Source organism: Hyla sarda, chromosome 7 (assembly GCF_029499605.1).
Source record: "Hyla sarda isolate aHylSar1 chromosome 7, aHylSar1.hap1, whole genome shotgun sequence".
In the NCBI taxonomy this organism is placed as follows: Eukaryota; Metazoa; Chordata; class Amphibia; order Anura; family Hylidae; genus Hyla; species Hyla sarda.
The window spans coordinates 225,242,075-225,261,315 of NC_079195.1; the positions used below are offsets into that span (position 1 = coordinate 225,242,075).

General features: G+C 45.9%; 1 protein-coding gene across 1 annotated transcript in view; it reads left to right on the forward strand.

Moving 5' to 3' along the window:
• The first annotated feature begins 976 nt into the window (after nucleotides 1-976).
• KANK4 (KN motif and ankyrin repeat domains 4) overlaps nucleotides 977-19,241 on the forward strand; it is a 154,744-nt gene continuing 136,479 nt past the window's right edge. The window contains exon 1 of the mRNA XM_056532890.1: nucleotides 977-1,071. The gene's annotated coding sequence lies outside the window, so the exon portion shown is untranslated. The remainder of the gene's footprint in view (nucleotides 1,072-19,241) is intronic.

A 19,241-nucleotide genomic window follows, 5' to 3' on the forward strand; every position in this document is an offset into this window, starting at 1 on the left:
AGGTGCAGTATATTTTCCCCACATTAGGTGCAGTATACTTCCCCCACATTAGGTGCAGTATAGTTCCCCCACATTAGGTGCAGTATAGTTTCCCCACAGACATACAGCCTTCAGCCATTTACAGTGTATGGCTGGAGGCTGTATGCCTATGAACTGCCCCACTTCAGCGTTACGACCACCGCTCCTCCGGTCCGGCCTATAGACCATAGCAGTAGGTCCCGGGACTGGAGGAGCGGTGGTTGGAACACTGAAGATGAGGTGCTGCCAGCTCGTTCTCCTCGTCGATACTCCGCTCCTCCATTGCTATGGGCGCACGCACGGGACATCAGTGACATCCCTGCGTGCACTACCTCCCAGCGGCCCCTGCGTTTTTAAAGTTAACACAGGGGCCGCCGCAGAAAGGTAACAGGGACATCCTTGTGTCCCAAAAAGATCTTTGTAACAGGGGAATGTGACGGGGGCCCCCTGCGGGCTGTTCAGTGGTGGACGCAGATCCCCCCTGGGCTTTATTAGGGTACGCCTATGTTTGCAACAGTTGGAGAGCCGCAGGTTGGACACCCCTTGGTATATAGGATGAAAGGCAGCACTGGTCATTAAAGGGTTAACCACAATGGCTGTTATAGACTATACACTGGTGTTTTCCAAGCAGGGTGCCTCCAGCTGTTGCAAAACTACAAATCCCAGCATGCCCGGACAGCCGAAGTCTGTCCATGCATGCTGGGAGTTGTAGTTGTGCAACAGCTGGAGGCACCCTGCTTGGCAAACACTGCTATACACATGGTGGGGAGCAGAAGGGCACACACTATTAGGTACCACTTGGTCAGCAGCTCCCGGCTGCTTCTGTTATCCAAAAAGTAAAATGTTCGGTTCTCAAGGGGATGAAAAGTGAATTTAGCCCCAGACACGTCCTGCGCCATCTTCCTGCTTCTTCTATTCTATTCTGCCGCGTCTGCGTCTCCATGGCAACAGACATCAGGCAGTGTGCAGGAGAAAAGCTAGTCCGCCCGGGAAATGTGGCAGTGATGTGAACGTTCCGCCCACGTGGCAGGCGCTGTGTGAGCAGAGATAGAGGTAACCGGGACATCCTTGTGTCCCGAAAAGATCTTTCGGGACACAGGGATGTCCCGAATGTTACGAGGAGCCCCCTGCGGGCTGCTAGGTAGCGGCCGCGGATCCCCCCCCCCCCCCCCCCATGGCTTGATTAGGGTTTGCTCAGGCACACCCGGCACACCCCGTGCACACGCCTATGTGTGCAAGCAAAGTTAGTGAACTTCGTACAGGCCCACCAAAGGTTTAGCTCCCTGGGCCCTGTTAGGGTGTACACCAGCGTTTCCCAAGCATGGCGCCTCCAGCTGTTGCAAAACTACAACTCCCAGCATGTCCGGACAGCCAGCGGCTATCCGGGCATACTGGGAGTTGTAGTTTTGCAACAGCTGGAGGCATCCTGTTTGGAAAACGCTGGTCTAGTCACACATCATGGTCATAGTGAGTTCTTGCCGATTTTTACTAATAATGAAGTTTACCATTACTGTTTACTTAGATTAAAGTAGTACTCCGAGGGTGGAAAAATGTATTTTTAAATCAACTGGTGCAAGAAAGTTATACAGATTATCAGCTGCTCTATGCTCCAGAGAAAGTTGTGTAGTTCTTTCCAGTCTGACCACAGTGCTCTCTGCTGACACCTCTGTCCATGACAGGAACTGTCCAGAGTAGGAGCAAATTCCCATAGCAAACCTCTCCTGCTCTGGACAGTTCCTGACACGGACAGAGGTGTCAGCAGAGAGCACTGTGGTCAGACTGGAAAGAATTACACAACTTCCTGTGGAGCATACAGCAGCTGATAAGTACTGTGAGGATTAAGATTTTTAAATAGAACTAATTTACAAATCTGTTTAAAGGGGTATTCCAAGGAAAAACTTTATATATATATATATATATATATATATATATATATATATATATATATCTCAACTGGCTCCAGAAAGTTAAACAGATTTATAAATTATTTCTATTAAAAAAATCTTAATCCTTCCAATAATTATCAGCTGCTAAAGTTGAGTTGTTCTTTTCTGTCTGGCAACAGTGCTCTCTGCTGACATCTCTGCTTGTCTCGTGAACTGCACAGAGTAGAAGAGGTTTGCTATGGGGATTTGTTTCTACTCTGGACAGTTCCCGAGACAGGTGTCATCAGAGAGCACTTAGACAGAAAAGAACAACTCAACTTCAGCAGCTGATCAGTACTGAAAGGATTAAGATTTTTTAATAGAAGTAATTTACAAATCTGTTTAACTTTCTGTAGCCAGTTGCTATAGATATAAAAAAAAAGTTTTTTCCTGGAATACCCCCTTTAACTTTCTGGCACCAGTTTCATTAAAAAGAAACCTTATTGCTCCAGAGTGCCCCTTTAAATAATATACAATCCCAGGTGTTTAGAAGAGGATGGAGATCAGCAGCATGCACTGGCCCTTTAAATATGTAAGAACCAGTGTTCATGTGGTCCATCATTCTGCGCTGATTCATTTCTAATATATCATTATAGTATTTAATGCTAATTTTTGCTGATACAAAGCTCCAGATCCTCTGCACAGCTGTGGAGTTACATGATGAAATTCTGAATACTTGCAGCCTGTGCTATGGAAAGCTTACTGTATACTGTGTTATCAAGTTCTATGTATACACAGTATGCACTGAGATTACTGTTATCTCCAACTAAGCTGGAGATTTGGAGCTTTGTATCAGTAACTGAGCCATCTACAAAGTGTCTATGAGTTTATTCTAGTCACATGTACATACAGTTTACAGCGGTGTCTCCAAAATGTGGACCTCCAGCTGTTGCAAAACTTCAACTCCCAGCATGCGCGGGCAGCTTTTTAGCCAGTGTTTCCCAACCAGTGTACCTGCAGCTGTTGCAAAACTACAACTCTCACCATGGCTGGGCTGTTGTACTTTTGGCTGTTTGGTCATGCTGGGAGTTGTAGTTCTGCAACATCTGGAGGTACACAGTTTTGGAGACCCCAGTTTTAGATGCTGCAGGTTTTTATATTAACCCTACGTGTGTTGAAGTCCCCTAACTATCCGCTTCATAACTGTGCACTGCCAAGGGGGATGTGAGGACGTGGCTACCCTTGCGGATATTCTGAGAGATGTAGTTTGGCAACAGCTGGAGGCCCACAGGTAGAGAATCACTGATATAGGGCAGTGTTTACCAATCAAGGTGCCTCCATCTGTTGCAAAAGTACAACTCCCAGCATGCCCGGACAGCCTTTGGCTGTCTGGGCATGCTGGGAGTTGTAGTTTTGCAACATCTGGAGGTTCCCAATTCAGAGACCTCTGTTTTATTTTTAATATGTTTTAATATTAACCCTACGTGTGCTTGAGGTCCTCTATGTACCAGCTTCATCCCTGTGCACCTCCGGAGGGGATGTGAGGACGTGGCTGCCCTTATGGACATACAAAAAAAAAAAACTGTCCAGGCATGCTGGGAGTTGTAGTTTTGCAACATCTGGAGATCCACAGTATGGAGACTCCTGTTTTAGATGCTGCAGTTTTTTTTATATTAACCTCAAGAAGAGGGCAAAAAAGCAGGGGCTTCCAGCTGCTCCAAAACAACAATAGGTTAAAACTTTACTTTTATTCCAGACATGTTAAAAGCAATGGGATATCCAACACGGTGATAAAACAAGAGAAACTCTGACGCGTTTCGAGCTGAATGTAGCTCTTAGTCGTGGCAACATATACATGTGCCCTTTATATAGTGGCAACCCATAGTGAACCCGCCGATCATGGACGCGCATGGGAATGACGTATGCAAGCTATACAATAGCCACAAAATGCGGAGCGGATCAAAGCAGGTAAGTCTGCAAGGAGACCAATATACATGTGTTCCTACATGCAGAGAACCCAGTCCAGATCATAACCAGGAACATAAACGTCGGGTACACAAACCATTCTGGAATAAAAGTGAAGTTTTAACTTATTGTTGTTTTGGAGCAGCTGGAGGCCCCTGCTTTTTTGCCCTCTTCTTGATACTAGTCCGTTGTTTGTGTGATAGCCTAAGGGGTGAAGGGTATGGGGAGTGTAGCTGTGCGGGTATCAAAGGGTGCTTTTTAACCCTTGCTATTCGTAACGCCAGGGTGGGGGCTCCTCAATAAAGCTTTTCCTACCGCCGCCCTTCCCAGGAATGATAGGGAGAGTTAGATGATAATAGGTTTGGGGTAGATAATAATGGATTGTCCACAACCGGAAGGCTTCTGTAAACAGCGTTAACTTTTACTGAAGATTTTCTGTACACTTCATTAACACAACAGTCTGTTATCATAACAACAGCTTCCTTTGGAGATTGACAATGGTTGGGACTTTAGCTTTAAGAGTCTTTTGGTCTATTGTGCTGTTCCACTGGATTTAGGGGAATTAGTTGCGGTCCAGTAGTCAGGCTAGCATTAGCAAGAATGAGGTTTAAACTCACGATTTTGGTTCCGCTGAGGCCGGAGGTTTTGAGGCCTAGCGTGTCTTTGAAAGTTGCGCAGCACCGTCCTGTTAGTCCGGCATCCAAGAGAGCAGCAACCCAAGAGAGCGATAATTGGACGCAGCTCCCTTATATGGGCTGGACTAACGCTAATTGGTCCAAACGGATGTCAATCACCATTACAGAGATTTGTGGGTAACACGTGACCCAAGGACCTCCTAAGGTCCTGCAACATACCATAGAGGTTACTAGCATGGTCACATGACCGAAGTTCCTGCGACGCCGAACAAGGTAAGTACTATACATTTCCGTAGAATATAGCTATAATTATCAATTATATTCATTTACTAATATTAAAGTTAGACTTAAAGAGAGGTGACTAGGGGCTGTCCCACCTGAGGAACCCTACCTGAACGTAGTTACTCTGACTTTGGGGACCTCTACACTAGGTACTGGATGCAATGCGGTACCGGGACACCACATTTGCCTGCCCTGCTCTCCGAAAATCCAAGTCATCTTCCAGTCACAGTAAATGTTGGAGTGGTGAGATGGATTTACACTTCTTTTTTTATATTAACCCTTCGTGTTCTTGAGCTTCATCACTGTGCGCCTACAGATGGTATGTGAGGACGCGGCGGCCCCTGTGGACAGGCCATTTCTGTTTGTTCATCATCATCATCATTAGTACTATGTCCATCTCAGCATTTCGGAGCAGAGCGCAGCAGGATCACAGAGGAGACGCCGGCGACACTATCATTTATCCCAATCAGTGATATGGATTATAGCGAGCGGCTTAAGGAAGCGAAGTCGCCTCCTGCTCATTACCTGTCCGCAGGAGCACGATGTCTCCTATAGATCGCTGCCTTCTGTTACTAGGGAATATCTCACAGATTCTGCATTTTATTATCCTACTGTAATGGATGTATCTGCAGAGCACAGGCATTAATATGTGTCTGATAAACCAGACACTGCCCATAGGACCAGAGCATTATAGGGGATAAAGCTGTGTTTCCCCAACCAGGGTGCCTCCTGCTGTTGCAAAACTACAACTACCAGCATGCTGGACACCCAAAGGCCAATGTTTCCTAACCAAGGTGCCTCCAGCTGTTGCAGAACAACAACTTCCAGCATGCCCAGACAGCCAAAAGGCAATGTTTCCCAACCAGGGTGCCTCCAGCTGTTGCAACACAATGTAACTCCAAGTCACTGACACTTGTGTGAAATCCCACTGTCCACTCAGGAAGAACACTGATTGACAATCAATTTCACATGGAACAGACAACAGGGGGAAATTATAGGCAATTAACAAGACACCCACAATAAAGGAGTGGTTCTTCAGGTGGTGACCACAGACCACTTCTCAGTTCCTATGCTTCCTGGCTGATGTTTTGGTCACTTTTGAAGGCTGGCGGTGCTTTCACTCTAGTGGTAGCATGAGACGGAGTCTACAACCCACATAAGTGGCTCAATTAGTGCAGCTCATCCAGGATGGTACATCAATGCGAGCTGTGGCAAGAAGATTTGCTGTGTTTGTCAGCGTAGTGTCCAGGGCATGGAGGCGCTACCAGGAGACAGGCCAGTACATCAGGAGACGTGGAGGAGGCCTTAGGAGGGCAACAACCCAGAAGCCTGACTGCCATTAGGTACCGAGATGAGATCCTCAGACCCCTTGTGAGACCATATGCTGGTGCGGTTGGGTTCCTCCTAATACAAGACAATGCTAGACCTCATGTGGCTGGAGTGTGCCAGCAGTTCCTACAAGAGGAAGGCATTGATGCTATGGACTGGCCGCCCGTTCCCCTGAATCTGATTGAGCACATCTGGGACGTCTCGCTCCATCCACCACAGACTGTCCAGGAGTTGGCGGATGCTTTAGTCCAGGTCTGGGAGGACATCCCTCAGGAGACCATCCCCCACCTCATCAGGAGCATGCCCAGGCGTTGTAGGGACGTCATACGGGCACGTGGAGGCCACACACACTACTGAGCCTCATTGGGACTTGTATTAAGGACATTACATAAAGTTGGATCAGCCTGTAGTGGGGTTTTCCACTGTGATTTTGAGTGTGAATTCATATCCAGACCTCCATGGGTTAATAAATTTGATTTCCATTGATAATTTTTGTGTGATTTTGTTGTCAGCGCATTCAACTATGTAAAGACGAAAGGATTTCATACGATTAGTTCATTCAGATCTAGGATGTGTTATCTTAGGGTTCCCTTTATATTTTTGAGCAGTGTATATCCTGTTCACACTTTTGTTCATGTTCACATGGCAGAAAATTAGCAGAATGTCCGGCCGGAAAAAACACAGAAGAACATTCCGCAAATTTGCATGTTATGCAGGCGCTAGGACCGCTTAGAAATGTGTAATTTCCATAGATGGCAATGCAATCATTTCCATAGACGGCAAAGCATTTTCAAGCGGGATTCATAAAATCAGTGATCATGATTCATGTTCATTTTTTCTGCGGACACCAAAATTGTGATTTCCGCAGCAGATGTTTTTCCGCTGTGGAAATTCCACCATTTGCACAGTGCAGCAGAATCCCATTGAAATAAATGGGACTCTGCTTTAGCCTCATTTCCGAGTGGAATTCTGCCTTGTGAACATAGCTCTAGGGCCAATCCACACTACGGAAATTCTGCTCTAAATTAATTCTGAACGGATTTGGCTTGCAGCAGACTCCTATTGATCCCAATGGGGTTCTGCAGTGCAATGAACACTACAGTTATATAGTGGAACTTCCAACGTGGATCCAGATTCCTGCAAAATAATTAACATGTTCATTCTCAGCAGAATCTCCTCTGCAAAAAGCCCTTTAGTCAATGGGACTCTGAATGGCAGGGGTTAAAGGACATCTGCAGCGTTGCAAACACTTTTCCCCTATCCTCAAGATGGGGGATAAGTGTTTGATCGCGGGGGGGGGGGTCCGAACACTGGGACCCCCTGTGATCTCCTGTACGGGGCCGCGGCTGTCCCGTGCAGGGGGCGTGCCAGCCGCAGCATGACGTTGCAGCCGGCACGCCTCCTCCATACATCTCTATGGGAGAGGCGGGGAGGCAGCATTCGTGCCTCCCCGCATCCCCCATAGAACTGTATGGGGACAGGGAGGAGACGGGGCGTCACCATCGACCTCTAGGTCGACGCTACGCGCCTTAGCGCTCACCATGAGCGCTAATGGCGGCGCCCCGTTAGGGAGATCGAGGGGGGTCCCAGCGGTCGGACCGCCCGCGATCAAACACTTATCCCCTATCCTGTGGATAGGGGATAAGTGTAATGCCGCTGCAGTTGTCCTTTAAGCCCTAAGAGTTAAAGGGGTATTCTGGGCAAAAACATTTTATCCCCTATCTCCAGTTTCAGAAACCTCCGGGTTTCCAGGACAGGGGACATGACATCACTCCACGCCCCCTCCATTCATGTCTATGAGAGGGGGCGTGACGGCTGTCATGCCCCCTCCCATAGACATGAATGGAGGGGCCGTGGCAGGACGTCACGTCCCCTGTCCTGGAAACCCGGAGGTTTCTGAAACTGGATATTCAGCACCCGCATAAAATGCAGGTGCTGCAGGGAGATCGCGGGGGGTCTCCGCAGCGGGCCCCCTGCGATCAGACATCTTATCCCCTGTCCTTTGGATAGGGGATAAAATGTTTTTGCCCGGAATACCCCTTTAAAGTTTTTTTTTTTTTTTTGCTGTGTGCAGCAGCCACTAGGGGAGCTGTCTGCATATATATATATATATATATATATATATATATATATATATAATAGGTTTACCTATAGAGTGTCTGTTACTATTTTCTGACCAGTGTGCCTCCAGCTGTTGCAAAACTACAACTCCTAGCATGCCTGGACAGCCTTTGGCGCTGGTCTATGCCATGCAGCTAAGGCTGGGTTCACATCATGTTTTACAATACGGGAGCGCATACGGCTGGGAGGAGCTAAAACCGGGCACTTCTGTATCCCTGCCGCATGCGGTCCCATATGTAATTAATTTCATATGACTCTTAATTTCATAAAACTCCGACTGGATTGAGCTGGTCGGCTAATTTTTCACTTTATGCGGTTTTCTACCTGACCTAGAACCGTGGTTGACTATGGTTTTAGGTCCGTAAGAAAACCGTATGCGGGGAAAAATGAGCCGACCGGTTCACTCCAGTCGGCTCATTGAAATTAATTACATATGGGACCGCATGCGGCAGGGATACGGAAGTGCCCGGTTTAAGCTCCCCCCAGCCGTATGCGCTCCCGTATTGGCAAAAACGTGATGTGAACCCAGCCTAATACCCGCGCGCAGTGTCCAGGTTTGGAGAAAACTCTGATCCCAGCCACTTAACCCCCAAGATGCCCTTTTCAAGAGCAACTGCGGCATCTAGGCAGTAGTACAATGAGGGGGTTGATTGAGGGGCCCCTGCACTGTGATCACAGGGTGCCATTGGGTTGCCATGAAAGCCAGGGGCCCAGATGATGACCCTAGCTTGACATGGTGTCCTACAGGGTGATCATTTTTTTTTTTTTGCAAAATTATACCCTTGGCATTCATAACTGTGAGAATATAACACAAATGTATTAACATTGAAAGACACTAATCAAAGCAGACAATCGAACAATTAGTAAGGTAATAGCACCTGCTGTATTCATTCTATGTCTGTTTCTCTGCCTGTGACATTATTTAGCACAAGGAAGCATGGTGCAACCACAGCTCATTCTTCTATAAAGATGTGTGTATGTGTGTGTGTATATATATATATATATATATATATATATACAGCACAGGAAAATTAGAGCAGCACGTCCCACAATGATGTGATAGCGGTGCAAGCAGCGAGTGGAGCCCCGGTCAAGGCAATTCAGACATCTAGGAAGGATGCCGCAGCACACGGACGATTCAAAAGTGTAAACAGTGGTTTATTCCATGATAATACAAATTAGCAACGTTTCTGCTGCCAATGCAGCCTTTGGCTTGACAAAGGCTGCATTGGCAGCAGAAACGTTGCTAATTTGTATTATCATGGAATAAACCACTGTTTACACTTTTGAATCGTCCGTGTGCTGCGGCATCCTTCCTAGATATATATATATATATATATATATATATATATATATATATATATATATATATATAATATAGAGAGAGGGAGATTGGGATGTAGCTGTAGAGGCTGGTGAGAGGTGGTGACATCACTCGGGGTGGGGCTAGAGCTCTAGAGACAAGATACAGCCACGCCTCCTGAGACAGCAGAGAATGATGGGTTGTCGCTGAAGAGAGGTAGGAGCTGGGGAGCTGCTGAGGAAAAAACCACACAGACAATAAGAGGACTACACAACTTCCTGTCAGGAGAGAGGGAGGATCCGGGGAGCTGAAGACAACACCGTACTGACAATTAAAGGACTACACAACTGCCTGAAGGAGAGAGGGAGGAGCCAGGGAGCTGCAGAGACAACAACACCCTGACAATGAGCAGAGTACACAACTTCCTAATGGGGTTGTTTCACACAAGTACGCTAAAAATCAGTAAAGTTAGTGATAACACTATAGTAGTAAGTTATATATCTTAGGCTGCTTTTTTGTGTTATTTAAACAGGCACTCTTGTTAAAACAAATTTTTGCTATTGCACTCCTTATGGTAAATAAAAAATCTTTCTAATGTACTTTGTTAAAAAAAAATTAAGTTTTCTATGTTTTATTTGTGTTTAAATAGCTGCCACTAGGTGTCTCCCTACTTGTCCAGAGCACATTCCCCCCCCCCATCTCTTGCACAGACTTTGGACTCCTGCTGGCCTGACAGATGTCCAAACTCAGGAAATGCAGTCTGGAGTGCTGAGGGGTGTGTGTGCAGCCTTATCTAATCATTGCTCATCTCACACTGAACTGCTCTCGGCTGTGTGTTGCAGAGTGAGGGAGGAAGTTCTCCCCTGTATGGCTTCAGATGATGTCACGCCTGCTGGGGAATGCCCCTTCCCAGTCTGTGAGTCTGACTGAGACTGAGCAGTAAATACAGAACAATATCAAGGCAGAAAATGAAAAAATAATAAAAATAAAGGCCGGGGGTGGTTTATCCTGATGGGGGCAGTGAATCGGGAGGACTAGAACATTTAACAAGATCATGACAGGTACCCTCTAAATCCAGGTTTCTGACAGCGGAATACCCCTTTAAGCACTCGGTATGAGCCTGAAGCCTTCCAGTTTGTTTTGACACATTCGTTATAAACGTCTTTGTTGCCGGATTCAGTAAATAGAATTGTGTCTTTTTTTATCCTGTTCCTCCTTTTTTTTTTTTATCGACACTAAATTGTATCTATAATAATAAATCACGCACCAGTTTTTCGGGTTTGAGCAGACACGGGCGGCCAAAGATGTAATCCATAACAAATGTGATCTCCAGATTGATGCGCCGGGTTTCACGTATGAATGCAAAAAAAAATAAAAAAAAGATTTAATTTGCCATATGGGTTATTCTAATGAGCTGGAAGACATTGAGTTTGCACATATTTCAGAATTGTAAATGAGTTTGTGGAGTCTTTTGGGGAAGTAATTGTATCAGGGTGGTGGCTGTAGTCACAAGGTCATTGTAACCTTCATCGAAGTGTCTTTTACTATATCTCAGAAGAGTAGAATGAAGATTATGGGACCTGGAAGGTCCTAGGAATCCCTAGATCAGTTTTAACCAACCAGGGTGCCTCCAGCTGTTGCAAAACTACAACTCCCAGCATGCCTGGACAGCCTTAGGCCGGTGTTTCCCAACAAATGTGCCTCCAGCTGTTACAAAACTACAACTCCCAGCATGCCTGGACAGCCTATGGCCAGTATTTACCAACCAGCATGCCTCTAGCTGTTGCAAAACTACAACTCCCAGCATGCCTGGACAGCCTTAGGCCGGTGTTTCCCAACAAATGTACCTCCAGCTGTTACAAAACTACAACTCCCAGCATGCCTGGACAGCCTTAGGCCAGTATTTACCAACCAGCATGCCTCTAGCTGTTGCAAAACTACAACTCCCAGCATGCCTGGGCAGCTTTAGGCCAGTATTTACCAACCAGCATGCCTCTAGCTGTTGCAAAACTACAACTCCCAGCATGCCTGGGCAGCTTTAGGCCAGTATTTACCAACCAGCATGCCTCTAGCTGTTGCAAAACTACAACTCCCAGCATGCCTGGACAGCCTTAGGCCGGTGTTTCCCAACAAATGTACCTCCAGCTGTTACAAAACTACAACTCCCAGCATGCCTGGACAGCCTTAGGCCAGTATTTACCAACCAGCATGCCTCTAGCTGTTGCAAAACTACAACTCCCAGCATGCCTGGACAGCCTTAGGCCGGTGTTTCCCAACAAATGTGCCTCCAGCTGTTACAAAACTACAACTCCCAGCATGCCTGGACAGCCTATGGCCAGTATTTACCAACCAGCATGTCTCTAGCTGTTGTAAAACTACAACTCCCAGCATGCCTGGACAGCCTTAGGCCGGTGTTTCCCAACAAATGTACCTCCAGCTGTTACAAAACTACAACTCCCAGCATGCCTGGACAGCCTATGGCCAGTATTTACCAACCAGCATGCCTCTAGCTGTTGCAAAACTACAACTCCCAGCATGCCTGGGCAGCTTTAGGCCAGTATTTACCAACCAGCATGCCTCTAGCTGTTGCAAAACTACAACTCCCAGCATGCCTGGGCAGCTTTAGGCCAGTATTTACCAACCAGCATGCCTCTAGCTGTTGTAAAACTACAACTCCCAGCATGCCTGGACAGCCTTAGGCCGGTGTTTCCCAACAAATGTACCTCCAGCTGTTACAAAACTACAACTCCCAGTATGCCTGGACAGCCTTAGGCCAGTATTTACCAACCAGCATGCCTCTAGCTGTTGCAAAACTACAACTCCCAGCATGCCTGGGCAGCTTTAGGCCAGTATTTACCAACCAGCATGCCTCTAGCTGTTGCAAAACTACAACTCCCAGCATGCCTGGGCAGCTTTAGGCCAGTATTTACCAACCAGCATGCCTCTAGCTGTTGCAAAACTACAACTCCCAGCATGCCTGGACAGCCTTAGGCCGGTGTTTCCCAACAAATGTACCTCCAGCTGTTACAAAACTACAACTCCCAGCATGCCTGGACAGCCTTAGGCCAGTATTTACCAACCAGCATGCCTCTAGCTGTTGCAAAACTACAACTCCCAGCATGCCTGGGCAGCTTTAGGCCAGTATTTACCAACCAGCATGCCTCTAGCTGTTGCAAAACTACAACTCCCAGCAGGCCTGGACAGCCTTAGGCCGGTGTTTCCCAACAAATGTGCCTCCAGCTGTTGCAAAACTACAACTCCCAGCATGCTCGGACAGCCGAAGGCTGTCCGGGCATGCTGGGAGTTGTAGTTTTGCAACAGCTGGAGGCACCCTGGTTGGAAAACACTGCCCTATATCAGTGATCTCCAACCTGCGGCCCCCCAACTACAACTCGCCACCGCATTTGGGCATGGTTTCGTTCCCCTCTAGCAGCGACAGGGTGCGTTGACACTGAGGAATAGGAGAGGAATCCTCTTGTAAAAATTCCATCACGGAATTTTAGTTTTTTTATTTAATTTTTTCCCCCAAAAAAATTTTCTCGAAAAATTGCATGGAATTAACGCGGAATATAGAAGGAAACTTTTTCTGGACTACAACTACCAATTGGAATTTCCCTTTTTATGAATTTTGTTTTTCGTACGGAATTTCCACACAAATTCTGTGCGGAAACGATTTCAAGCGGAAACGTTTATACCATTGATTTCAATGGACTTCTGTTTGCGTATTCCGCAAGAAAAATGGACATGTTCCCTCCTCCAGCAGAACGGAATTCCACGTCGGAATTCAGCAAGCGGAATTTACGCAGTGTGAGCTGTGCAGAGTAAAATACATTGAAGTCAGTGGCAAAGCAGATGTTAATTATTTCTAAGTGGAGAATTCAAGAGGAATTACTCGAATTCACATTTCCGCATCAATTCCGCATTTGTTTTTTCAGAATTCTGCATTTTTTTCCGCATTTGCAGAATTGATGCTGAGTTCGTGCTGCGGAATCTGCATGACTCCCAGTACAGTTAAAAAATTATGGAATACCGCATGATTACCGCATGTATTATGCACAAATTCCGCACAAATTGACTTCAGTGGGATTCCGCAGCCGAACTTAGGCTAAGTTTCCACTTTTTTTTTTCTTTGCAAAAACGCCAAGAAAAACACCAAATCTGCCGCATGGCTTTTTTCACAAAACGCTGCGGCCAGATCAATGAGAAATTGTTACATTTCTTTTCCACTTGTAGTTTTTTCAGTATGGTATTTTTTTTTTTTTTTTTTTATCCTTTTGCTGTTTTTTCACTCTTTTTTGGCGTTTTTCAGCTCCTTGGCAGTTTTCCAAAATCGCAGCATGTTGAGCCTATGGCGTTTGTTTGTTTTTTTTTCAGAAAAATCGTAACGTTTTTCTTACATAGAAGTCTATGGGAGTGAAAAAACGCCAGGAAAAACGTCATGTAAGTTTTGCATTTGGCGTTTTTTATTTTATTCATTTTTTTGGCGTTTTTTCATCTGTGAAATAAGGGGAAAGGCTGGAAAAACTGCCAAGGTGCCAAAAATGAAATTTCCGCACAAATGAAAAAAGAGTTGCCCATAGCAACCAATCAGATCGCTTCTCTCATTTTGCAGAGGCCTTGTTAAAAATGAAAGAAGCGATCTGATTGGTTGCTATGGGCAACTGGGCAACTTTTCCTCTGGACAGGTCTTAATAAATCTCCCCGACACAGAGTTTGAAATTCTGCATGAATTTATAGCCAATACTTTTCAATGGGATTCCGCTGTCTTGTTCACACAGCAGAATTTCCGCTGCAGGAATTCGATTGAAGTAAACTGGCTTTAAATTCATGCAGAATTTGGTGCAGAAATTCTGCCATGTGAAATTCTGCTGGAAAAAAAACTGTTAGGCTAAGTTCAGACTACGGAATTTCCGACAGAAATTCCGTTTTAAAATTTCCGTCCGAAATTCCGCTTGCTAAAAAGTACATGCGAGTCAATGGGATTACCGCGCACCTGTTCATACTTCGGATTTTTTCACTCGGAATCTGCGTGTCTAATTTCCACTAGGTGCTCTTTCTACAGACAGATTTCCGCAGCAGAATCCCATTGACTTCAATGGGACTCTCATTTCCCGGCGGATTTTTTTTGTTCAAACGCGCAATGTAGGCAGATTGAAAGCGGATTACATGCGGAAAATCCGTACCGATTTGAGTCAGAAATTTAAATATGATCAGCCCACTGGTTCTTGGACTAGCCCACATTGAAAAAATTGACTGACCTGGTTTGGGTCATGTGATCACATGGTCCAAAAGGGGCTGAACTTGGCTCTTAGCACTCCCTCTGTGTTCTGCTTGTGATTGAAGCGGAAATTTAAGGCGGATTTGGTGCCGTAATTTCCGTGCGGAATAAAATTACACATGAAACTGAAAAAACGCCTTTGGAGGCGGAAAATAGCTGCGGAAAATTTTGCAGGCAGACATTCGGATATTCCGTAGTCTGAACCTAGCCTTAAATTCCGTTGTAGTAGAATCCTATTGCTTTTAATATTATTCTGCTGCACAGAAATCCCGATTCTTTTGGCGGAAGCCACTCAGAAATGACATTGCCATCTAAGGAGACAGCGCATTTCCAAGCGGCCATAACCTAGCCGTTGTTCGCAGAATATTCGCTCATAAATGTTCCGGGGCGGACATTCCACCGTGTAAACATATCCTTAGGGTAAGTGCTCGCTATGGAATATCCGCCTGGAAAAAATCTGAGTGGATATTCTGTGTGCAGAATTCATCAGTCGCCAGGACCATGCGGACAAGCGCCATCACCATTTACAGAAACGCAGAATGAACGTGGATGAAGTGGTACATGGGGGTATCTGTAAGGCTAGGCTCCCACCACGGAATTTCCGAGTAAATTTCACCTTTGAAATTCCTTTCGTAAATTCCAGTGGAGCAGAATCTCATTGTTGGCATTGGGGTTCTGGTGCACAGTGCACGTTCTTCCGCTAAAATTCCACCGCCAAAACAATGATCTTGCTCACTTTTTCGGTGGAATCCCACTAGAATACATTGCTGCCTATGGGGAGGGCAATGTACCAGTCTTTGCCAGGCACACTCAGAATCTCCGGATGGATTTTTTCCAACTGGAGATTCTGTAGTTGGAACTTAGCATAGTGTTGCCCAACCAGGGTGCCTCCAGCTGTTGCCAAACTACAACTCCCAGCATGCCCGGACAGCCATTGGCTGCTGCATAATTTTTGGCAGATTTGCAGACTTTCGGCAGAAAAACACAGATTTCTGCTGAAATCCAAAGCCCCATTGAGTTCAATAGGATTCCATCCAGAATTCCGCAAACATTTTACAGAATGCGGAATTTCCGACGTGGGAATGGGACAGCAGAATCCCCATGGCACCAGGAAGATCAGGATGCACAGGGCTAGTGTGCAAACCCACATAGGGAAGTGTAAGAAACAGTGGGGCAGGGCACATACTGTGAATGGTGCAGCAAAGTTATTTTGTGATACTTTGTAATTTTAGTGAACATTTTTAAAATTGTTATTTTTTTTGCAGAATGATAGATGTGTTTATTTACGCCAACTCCTGAGATTTGCATGCAGAAGAAGTATTTTTAGGCAGAGATGTGATTTAGGATTTATTTTTAGATGTTTTTTTTCTCCCTATTTCGTGTATGATTTACGGTCATGTGTCTGCAGCCAGATCACACATTAGTCTCACATCCCCTTTCTACATCAAGTGCAGCTATTCGGAAGGGGCTGGTTAGAGGCTCTCCGGTCGCTGTAAAGGTCAGGGACCGCGCTGGGATGGCCTAAAGGACCACAAAACCCTAAAATATATATTGCCCTATAGCCAAACACTATTAACTAGAATGTATATGTGGAAAGAACAGATAACTGCAAGGTATTACCCTCTGGAATCAGTCATGTCGGGGTTAATTATAATTTTAAGTGTGTACGAATTTAAAGGGACAGTCTAAAATTAGTGGTCTCCAAGATATAGATCTCCAGCTGTTGCAAAACTACAACATCATTTTGTAGTTTTGGAGGTCCACAGTTTTAAAACCTAGCCCCTATATCAGTGTTTTCCAAACAGATTATCTCCAGCTGTCGCAAAACTACAACTCCCAGCATGCCAGGACAGACTTTGGGCAGTGTTTCCTAACCAGTGTGCCTCCAGCTGTTGCAAAACTACAACTCCCAATATGCCCGGACAGTTTTTGGGCAGTGTCTCCTAACCAGTGTGCCTCCAGCTGTTGCAAAACTACAATTCCCAATATGCCCGGACAGTTTTTGGGCAGTGTCTCCTAACCAGTGTGCCTCCAGCTGTTGCAAAACTACAACTCTTAGCATACCCAGACAGCCTTCCATTGGTAAACACTGCCCTATATCCTGTAATAATCTCAGTTGCTCTTGTTGTCACTAGGGGGCGATCTATGTGTAGTTCATTATATTCACTCATTGACAAAAATAAATAAAAATTGCATCGAAATAGAAATGTCAGATTGCATGCAATTATGTCCCTGGCACATATGATGATTACAGGTGAGGTCTGATTAAACACTAGTTCTTGCCACAAGAGGGCGTAAAAGTGCTCCCCCCCCCCACTTCCCTATAAAAAAGGCTCTCAGAGGCTACTTGTGTGTAGTGTGTGATCAGAGATCGTTGACTGCTAGAAATTCCTCTACAATGCCCAGTTGACAGATTTTGATAAACACACAGACATGGCAAACAGGCTCTGGACAGCCCAGACAGACCACAAGTAGAGAAAATCATTTAATCCACCAACAAGCATGATCAGCTGCCCCCTGCTGGTGTGATGATCTGGGAGCCACCACATAAGAGCTTACTTCAGCAACTTCGAGGATCGACACGCCATGCTGCAACAGCTGAGGGTAAATTGGCACAGGATGCCATATGGAATCTTGTATCCTGACTAGAGGCGCCTTATAGGGTACTAGAGGTTCCATGTATCCCAAATGTATCTAATGCTGTATCCAAACTAAATGCATCAAACAGGGAACTAGAGCTTCCATGTATCCAAACCGTATCTCATCCTGTATCCAGACTAAAGGCATCAAAGAACCAAAGCCTCCATGTATCCCAACTGTATCTCATCCTGTATCCAGAATAAAAGCGCTAAACAGGGTACTAGGGCCTCCATGTATCCCACCTTTATCTCATCCTGTATCCAAACTAGAGGCACCTTACAGGGTACTAGAGGTTCCATGTATCCCAAATGTATCTCATCCTGTATCCAGACTAAAAGCACCAAACAGGGAACCAGGGCCTCCATGTATCCCAACCGTATCTCATTCTGTATCCAGACTTTAGAGACCAGAGTACTAGCGCCTCCATGTATCCCAACCATAATTTTTTAAATTTTTTTATCCATTAAGATTTTATTGAGTTTTAGACATAATACAAGAAACAAGTATCACTGCAACATACAGCGCAGGCAAATACAATCAAACAGCAATAACAGCAAGCCAAAGCAAGGGGTTACAAGAGACCCTGGTAGGGGGGGGGGGGGGGCACAGGTATCATGTCAGACATACATAATTCAATTCAGTCCGGCACATGAAGCTAAGAGGTAGTATCATGATCTAGGGGACGTACGTGACTCGACCATGGTTTCCAGGTGCACAAGGAGTTGTCATGAGTCCTTTCAGATCTGCTGGACATCTCCGCAAACCTACACAATTGGTGGACTTTAGCGGTCCATTCTGTCATAGAAGGTGGGAGAGGGTAAAGCCATTTTAGTGGGATTAAAGGGGTACTCCGCCCCTAGACATCTTATCCCCTATCCAAAGAATAGGGGATAAGATGTCAGATCGCGGGACCCCCAGGATTTCGGCTGCAGCACCCACCTGTTGCAGCTTCCGGGAAACGCTGGAGGCTTCGGCTCCCGACCACGGTGACGTGAGATCGTGACGTCACGACTCCGCCCCCGTGTGACGTCATGCCCTACCCCTCAATGCAAGTCTATGGGAGGGGGCGTGACAGCCTATAGACTTGCATTGAGGGGGCGGGGTGTGACTTCACACGGGGGCGGAGTCATGATGTCACCATCTCACGTCACCGTGGTCGGGAGGCGTTAGGATGAGAGATAGGGGATAAGATGTCTAGAGGCAGAGTACCCCTTTAAGGACTTGGTGGAAGCCAAGAAATTGGGAATGAGAGCGTCCTTGTGTGGATGAAACCCCAAGGTGGGCCTACCTAGAAGGACCATTTATGGTCCGATAGAACCATAGATTATTTTGTATCCAGGCTAAAGGGAACCCAACAGGGTACTAGAGCCTCCATGTATCCCAGCTGTATCGTGTATCCAGACAAGAGGTGCCAAACAGAGTACTAGATCCTTTATGTATCCCAGCTGTATCTTATCGTGTATCCAGACAAGAGGAGGCCAACAGAATACTAGATCCTTTATGTATCCAAGCTGTATCTTATCGTGTATCCAGACAAGAGGTGCCCAACAGAGTACTAGATCCATTATGTATCCCAGCTGTATCTTATCTTGTATCCAGACTATCGGTGCCCAACAGAGTATTAGATCCTTTATGTATCCCAAATGTATCTCATCGTGTATCCAGACTAGAGGAGCCCAACAGAGTTCTAGATCCTTTATGTATCCCAGCTGTATCTTATCTTGTATCCAGACAAGAGGTGCCCAACAGAGTACTAGATCCTTTATGTATCCCAAATGTATCTCATCGTGTATCCAGACAAGAGG